General features: G+C 50.7%; 1 non-coding gene across 1 annotated transcript; it reads right to left on the bottom strand.

Moving 5' to 3' along the window:
* Positions 1-312: 312 nt before the first annotated feature.
* Positions 313-384, bottom strand: TRNAC-ACA. The gene has a single exon. It is a non-coding gene; the product is annotated as a tRNA-Cys (tRNA).
* Between the last annotated feature and the right edge of the window lie 5,616 nt (positions 385-6,000).

The following is a 6,000-nucleotide window of genomic DNA, read 5'->3' as shown; positions in this document are numbered from 1 at the left end:
GCTCTTGTCCACCTCCAGTAGAGTTTTCAGTCCCAATGACAACTTACTTGCAAATGTAATACAGACTAGTCCATGCCTCCCATGTGGATGTGGTTCTTGTTCTTCTGCACATGTGTCTTCATGGGCCTTTGTTTAGTTGATGAAAACAAGCCTATACACTTAGCAGATTGGAACTGATTTCAGCTGGGGACTTGTTTGATAGGTTTTGTGCATTTGCACAGGCAAACATTGAGTATGTCCATTTATTTCAGGGATCCCTATTTAGTGGAGCTCCTGAGCATACTGAAACAGAATTATTTTTAATTTCAGAAATTGGGACACTTGGATTTGAACTAAGGACCACTTGATTTGTAATCAAACACTCTACCACTGAGCTATACCCCATGACATTTACACTGGCAAGTCAGTGATCTTAAGGATTTTGAAGGACAGGCTCTGCCTCAGAGAGCTCCTTTTCTATTCCCAGGCCACAGGGTTTTAAAAATGGGGTTTGAGTAAATTTTATATACACATGTAGATACCACAGCTTGCACACCCACCAACATAGCTTCCCCCACTGACATAGCTACCACCTCTCGGGAGATGGGTTAACTGCATGGACAGGACAGTTCTCTTCCCTCCGCTTAGAGCATCTTCATTATTTATGAATAGGTGGGAAATAACCTCCTGAATGGACAGGAACCAATGTATCAGATATTGCTGTGTCTGCATTCAATATTGGTAAATGGTCATATTGGGCTGGATTAGTAGGAGCATTGCAAGCAGATCAAGGAAGTGATTATTCCCCTCTATTCCGCACTGGTGAGGCCACATCTGGGGCATTGCGTTCAGTTCCCCCCCCTGCCCCTCCCCTGAGACCCACCCTGTCCATCCAAACAGTGTCTGATGTTTTCCTGTCTAGCCAGCTTGCTTCCTAGAACGAACGCTCCTTGAGTGGGGTGATCCACAGGGAGTAGCTCAAACCTCCAAAGTGCCTGGCCAGGGGCAGGACATTAGCACAGCAAGGGAGGGGTGTGGCAGTGACATCACAAAGGCCTTTTGCAGGACCTCAGACTATTGGTCAAAGGTGGTGGGGAGGTGGTGACCTCACAGAAAGATGCTGACATCAGGCAGGCAAGACAGGGGCGAGGGGCCAGGGAAACCTCAGAGGCCCCTGTGGCTTTGCTTCAGCAAGTCTCCTTCTCCACGTCTCTCTTTGAGGACTGAGAGAGTATTCGGGTTCACGCACGTGAGTGCCAGGGGGAACCTCTTTCGAGTTTTCTCCTTCCCTTTTCGTGATTTTACTAGAAAACAGATATCCCTGTTTAGAAGGTAAGAGCCTCCTCAGGGAAGGGATGTCCTGGGCGTGTCACAGTTCGGATTCCAGTGGCCCCCTACACTGTAGGAAACTCCCACCACCTGCTCTGTGTTCGCAGTGCGGAGAGCAGCATCCATGGCAGTGATTTGCTCCTGGCTGCCGGAGCAGAGCAGCAGGCTCAGCTGTCAGAACTTCCCAGAGCTATGAAGGGAGGGCCCAGCCTCTGTAGCAGGAATGCAGGGCAGGCGAGTTCACGACGGGCATTGTGGGATACTGGCAGAGGCCAGTTATGCTGATATAATGAACAGCAGCGTCTACACTGACACTCTGTCACTTTAAGTTTGCTGCAAAAGCTCTAGACCTCTCATCGAAGTCGTTTTATTTTGTCACCAAAACAGGGCAGTTTGTCGCCAGACATGGCATTGCAGTGTGCACCAGCCACAAGCTGCCGACCGAGAGTAGCATTGTGTGTTTTTCACACACCAGAGCAATATCATTCTGCTGAAACAACTTTGTAGTGCAGACCTGGCCAAGATTCACTCGCACACAGCTTGCAGGAAAACATCACCTGCTCCTCTGCTTTGCAGAATCCAGACACAAGCAAAGCTTGTCAGGCCCTGGTGGCAATGGCAGGGAGTCAGGTGTGGGCACACAGAGTGCTTTAGTCACCCACAGGGGCCATGGCAGCTGGCTAAAGCTTCTGTTTTGTAAACAGGAGATTCTGGGTTCAACTCCCAGTGGTGCCTTGTTGGCTGGATGTTGGGGTACCTGTTGTGGCTACTGTCAGAGAAGTTTCAGAGCTAGATGGGCCTTTGGTCTAGCCCAGTGTGGTTTTCTTATGGTTTAAATAACACTCACTGGCACTGATAACAGAGTTACTGAACGTTTGGGAGTTAGGGCGGGTAGGTCAGTGGTCCAGTCCCACACAGATGACCCCCTCCTCTCTGGGACAGGGGCAGGTCTGAGCTCTCACCCAAATGCTCATTGTGGCTGCCAGAATCTGTGGGCAGCTTGTTTGGTTACAGCAAAGGTTGAGTCCTGCTTTGTGCACCGTGTGTGAGAATGAAATCCTAAACCTCCCTTTGAAATAACGAAAGCAGCAGGACGTGTTATTGTCGCTGCCCCAAAGCAGACAGACCAATGGAGAAATGCCGTCGAGTCAAGGTAATACTCCCCTGCCATTTTACTTTTGCTGGCTAAATTCCTTCTTATCTGCCCGGCCCAGGCTGTCCTCTGCCTCTGTTGCTGCTCGGCCTGCTCTAGAGTCAAACACGCAGGGCCCCAGGGGAACAGAGGCTGGGACAGGGCAGCAGCCTGGGCTGGGCTGGGAAGATGCTGGGAGTTCTCGTTCCCTGAGAACTGGCTCGGCTCCCTTCTCAGCAGCAAACAAATCAATTCCACGTCCTCCCCAGAAAAACCAGCCTGGAGCCAAGGGCAGCAGGGGACGATTCCCTGCAGTTCCCACCGAGGCAGGCGAGATAACAGGCAGTTCAGTTTAAGCTCAGTGTTTTTAACAATTTCTACAACATTAAATAACCCTTTAATCATAGTGTCACCATCCATAAATTGCTTCAGCCTCCTAAGTGCCCAACTAAACATCTCTTCAAATCCAAGGGAGTGGAGATCAGTCAATGTTCAGAGTCATCCCACATAAAGAACCATGTTGTGGTACATACTGGCCCCCATCACGTGGCCATCGCCTTTCCCTCCTCCTCCAGAGTAAGAATGTGACCAGCTCTCACTGAAGGGTGCAACACCTCCCTTGCTCTCTATGCCCAGAGCTCCTATCAGCTCAGCGTCCTTCCCACAAGAGTTGGCTGCTGAGAGGGTTGCGATGGGGTAAATGAAGGCAGAGGAGGATTGTTCCTCATGGGTTTTCTTTGTGTGGCTCTGTGATCCTGCTGGAGGAAGCATCATTTGTGCTTGTTTCAGTAGCTTGAGTTGGTCTCAGGTTGTGACCCTGAGTACAGGGATTCCTGCACTCTCTGCTCTTAGCCCCTCAGGGAATGGACAATGGAGCAGCTTCAGAAATTGGATAGAAAGTAGCCTAAGAAAGTGTAACATAAGTGAGAAGAAAAACAGCATCTGCCCCTCCCTGGTGGTTAGGATTTGGCACTTTCACTGCCAAGGCCTGGGTTCAATTCCCAGTCAGGGAAAAGTGACTTTAAACCAGCACTGTTTTTGTTATTCTTCACTTACAACATAAACGAATCCATGGTATTTTCCTGATTCCCCCATCTTCCCAGTGTCTCCATGGCAGGGCTGGCTCCAGGCACCAGCCCAGCAAGCAGGTGCCTGGGGCAGCCAATGGAAAGGGGAGGCTTCAGCAGCAATTCGTCCCTCTCAGAGGGAAGGACTTTTGGCCAAAAGCAGCAGAGGTAGAGCTGCCATTGATTGCAGCTTTTTTATTTTTTTTTCGACTTGGGGTGGCAAAAACACTGGAACTGGCCCTGCTCCATGGAAGACAATTTGTTAAATCCCAGATGAGTGGAGTTAAATCAGTTCTCAGCCTGAGTTCTTAGGTCTTAATCCTGAGAATATTGTCCCACCATGGGGCCATTTCCCTCCTGTCTTTCATACAGAAGCACAATTTTCTTTGCACAGACACAGGAACAGCAAGATCTTTCTCTGTCCCTTGTGCAAAGCAGGGGGCCAAATTCCATGGAAACAATGGACAAGCAGGGGGCCCTGGGCACATCCAGCCCTGGCCATGAGATGTTCCCTCCCCTCTTTCTTTATGCTCCTGTTGTTATTTCATGGATAGTCTGGGATGGGGGAAAAGCTGAGTTCACTCCAGGTGGAGGGTAAAAAGGACCCTGAAAATCTCAGGCCCCAACCCTGCTACCAGGATCACTGAGGTGCTGGGGATTTGAGTAGGAAAGGGACTGTGTGAATTGTCAAGGTGCGGAATGAATAACAATCTACAACTAGATCCACCTCATTAATCACTGACACAGGCTAATCCTGCTGCAGATAGAAGGGCTCTTCAAGGCTCTATCTTGCTTTCTCCAATGCCATGAAAGCCTTTCTTTTGCCCGCTAGCTGTTGTGAATTGAGCACAAGAGGGGACGTTTGATCCAGAAGCCTGGCCATGCCTGGAGTCCTGTTGGTAGGGATGCGGGCTACATTTCCTCTGAGTCCTGAAGCTGGGCTGCAGCCTGGCCTGGGAGGCAGCCCTATTGGTTGACCTACTGGCCCAAAGTCACTTGGGCAGTGTTGGTCTTCCCAGGGATGCTGAAGGGCCTGGGAGGAGGCTCAATACTCCTCTATCAGTCAGGGCAGAGAGGAGGGCTGCAGAGTGGGCAGGTTGATGGCTGGGCCTTCTAGCGTTCGGTTGGGGTTGAGGTGGGAGCAGAACCAGGAGAAATGGCTGCTGGCCTGTGAGGAGTGGCTCAGCCGGTGGCGTAAGTGGACCTTGTCATTACCTACAAGGTTGTGATGCTCAAGACCCATCTGTGGGAATTTCCTCAGCCAGGTATTTCCCCTGCTCCACGAGTGCTGCTGAGACCGAACACGATGGCCTTCCACTTCTTGTGGGGCCATAGGACGTCCCTACCTAGTCAGGAGAAGTGCAGCTTTTCTGCCATATTAGAAGAGGGGTTGGGCCTGGTGGGCTTTGAAGCCTTGTACGACTCTACTGTTTTGTGTTTCAATTTTCAGTGGTGGCTGAGCTGGCGGTCAGGTCAGGCCCGAGAATGGTGGGGCAACCGCAAAGAACGCAACTGACTCTTCCAATATGGCTGTATTTTCTTTTTACCCCACTGGGTGCAGCACCGGGTATGGGAAGGAGGGAAGGGGGAGGCCCCCCTCTCTAGTGGAAGGTGCTTGCAGGATGGCTTCATCCACAACAGTGGCCACCCTCACAGCAGCGGCCACAGCAGCGAGGCCCCACCTTTGGCTCAGTCTGAACAGAGGTCAATGTACAATTGGGTGAGACAGGCCAATTTTAGGAGCTTCCTCTGATGGTGAGCAACTGTCCCCAGAACTTACTGACAAGAGCTTTAAAGTATTTGCAAATGTGCACGGCCGGCATGTGCAGGCAAAGGCTGCCCAGGGCACTGTGTCAGGCTCTGGCACCGCTTGAGACAATGGACCATCTTCAGCCACCAGGTGACCCAGGATCTAAGGCAGGAATGGGGTGAGGAAGCAAGTCAAGCTGAGCAAGGCAGGCAAAAATTCATCTCGCCTTCATGGGCGCTCGCAATGATGCCCTTTTTGTGTGCCAGGGCTGACAAAAACCTCCCAGACAGAGAAGCAGCAGGCTAAAAAGCCCTCTACACCAACGTTCCACACAAAGATGGACTACAAGCCGTCAGGAACAGTATCCCCAATAATGTCACGGCTAACCTGCTGGCTGAACTTTGTGACTTTGTCCTCACCCATAACTATTTCAGATTTGGGGACAATTTATATCTTCAAGTCAGTGGCACTGCTATGGGTACCCACATGGCCCCACAGTATGCCAACATTTTATGGCTGACTTAGAACAACGCTTCCTCAGCTCGTCCCTAATGCCCCTACTCTACTTGCGCTACACTGATGACATCTTCATCATCTGGACCCATGGAAAAGAAAACCCTTGAGGAATTCCACCATGATGTCAACAATTTCCATCCCACCATCAACCTCAGCCTGGCCCAGTCCACACAAGAAATCCACTTCCTGTACACTACAGTGCTAATAAGCGATGGTCACATAAACAC

Source organism: Mauremys reevesii, linkage group 12, assembly GCF_016161935.1.
Source record: "Mauremys reevesii isolate NIE-2019 linkage group 12, ASM1616193v1, whole genome shotgun sequence".
Lineage (NCBI taxonomy): Eukaryota > Metazoa > Chordata > Testudines > Geoemydidae > Mauremys > Mauremys reevesii.
This window is presented reverse-complemented; position numbering and strand designations above follow the sequence as displayed.